General features: G+C 29.0%; 1 long non-coding RNA gene across 1 annotated transcript; it reads right to left on the bottom strand.

Moving 5' to 3' along the window:
- Positions 1-548: 548 nt before the first annotated feature.
- Positions 549-1,344, bottom strand: LOC122594249. Its single transcript, XR_006322955.1, has 2 exons — positions 891-1,344; positions 549-760 (listed from the first exon to the last, which is right to left on the bottom strand). It is a non-coding gene; the product is annotated as an uncharacterized LOC122594249 (long non-coding RNA).
- Between the last annotated feature and the right edge of the window lie 671 nt (positions 1,345-2,015).

Below are 2,015 nucleotides of genomic sequence, written 5' to 3'. Positions count from 1 at the left end.
TCTTATTGCTATAATTATTTGATTTCTAGATCTTGTATCTATTGTTCTCTAGGGAATTTGAGTCATGTATCAACCTATGTAATAATTTAATCAAAATATGAAGGTTTAGGGTAGTTAGTATTAACCACAAAGAAAAAACACCTTTTGCATCGAATATTTTCGTTGCAAAAAATACGATTTTCGTTGCAAATTCTTTTTTGCAACGAATTTTGCAACAAAAATTTTCGATTCAAATAAGTGGTTATAAAAAAGTTTTTGCAACGAACTTTGTAACGAAAATTTTGTGGGCCCCACTTTTTTAAAGAAAATCAAAAAGAATTTCAAAAAACATTTGTGACGAAAATCTGTGACAAATTTTGCAACGAAAATTTGTTGCAAAATCTTTTTCAAAATTTAATAAAAAAGGTGGAGGGAAAACGAAAATAAATGGAGGGAAACAAAAAAATTTGAAATATTTAAAAAAATGTAATCTCAGGAAATATTTATTTTATTAAAAAAAAACTATTACAATAAATATGAAACAAAATTGTATCTTTACCACCAAAATCTTAAAAAACAACAATACATCTACTAAAATTTATAACACATATACATAAACAACAACTTTATACACTAAATCATTACAACATCTTTAAAATCAAAAAAAAAAAATATGAACTCAAAAACTAATAAAAATTTAAATACAAAGAAGATTAAATTGTACAACGTAAAAAACAAAAAGATATATGCAATCCTTCCCATTTTAGCTCCTCCAAAAAATCTGAAATTTATAAATTTAATCATTAATAAATCTAAAAATAAATCATTAGATCTGAAATATTTATTACTCATATATGATTATGAAAGAAAAAAGTAAGAAAAACCAAAATAAAACAAAGAAAAAGATGTACCTGGTGGCCGGATGACGCGGCGGTTGGTGGTCCGCAGGTGGTGTTCTAGTGGTTGGTGTGGTGGGTGATGGTGGTGATACCTACAATGTTATGTAAAAAAGAAACAACAATATAATAAATAGAAAAGATAAGAAAAATCAAAAGAAATTAGAGCAAACAAACCGATGCCGTTGTTGTGGTGGTGGCTGACCGTTGTGGTTGTTTCAAGCGAAAAAAAGCGGCGGCGACCGGTAGCTAACGGTGGTGGAGGGCAGCGGTAGTTTCCGGCGAAGATGGAGATGGAGAAATGTTGTATGGTTTAAAAAAGATGGGGATGGAGAGGTGGCTGTGATTTTCGGTTGTTTCCGGCGATAGAAACCTACGGCCGTCATTTTCCCGCAGCCGACGGCGGTGGTTGGCCGGATTGAGAGGGTCAAAGAAGACTGAGAGGGAGAGAGGTGTGAGTGGGAGGGAATTTGTTTTAGTTGTGAAATGAGAAAAGGGGGGAGTTTATATAGGTAGGGTTTTATTAGTGAGTTTGGGCTTTGGGTAGGGTTAGGCTAAATTAGGGTTTAAAATGTTAGGTTTGGGCTTTTTTGTTTTCTAATTTATTTGTATTTGTATTTATATAAATATAAAAAGTATAGTTTTTTTTAAAAAATATATAATTTATATTTAATGTTTTAAAAAATAAATGATGGTCTTTTTGATATATATTGGTATCTAAAAACATACATTGTATGTATTAATTAAGTATGTTGTATAGTTATATTTTTTTTATTAAAATATAAAAATTTGAAAAGAACAAAAAATAAAGTTTATAACATTTTCAATACATTAAATAAATACGATATGTGTATATATTTTTTCTTAACTTAATTGCGTGTAAATACATAAAATAAGTATGATATGTGTATACACTTTTATTTTTCTAATAAATATAAATTAAATCTAAACAAAATCAAAATTTCCAATGTTTTTATATGTAACTTAAAAAGATACTATGATGGCATGGTTGATCGGTTTTGGTGATCTTGAAAACAAGAACTTGCATCTTTGATTAAGAAGAAATCCATGTGTGAAAGTGTCTCAAATGCTTTTTAGCTCTTGATCATGATCATCGTTGACACTCATTTTTCAAGAACT

Source organism: Erigeron canadensis, chromosome 3 (assembly GCF_010389155.1).
Source record: "Erigeron canadensis isolate Cc75 chromosome 3, C_canadensis_v1, whole genome shotgun sequence".
NCBI classification, from domain to species: domain Eukaryota; kingdom Viridiplantae; phylum Streptophyta; class Magnoliopsida; order Asterales; family Asteraceae; genus Erigeron; species Erigeron canadensis.
The sequence above is the reverse complement of the archived record's forward strand: the minus strand, read 5'-3'. Positions and strand labels throughout refer to the sequence as shown.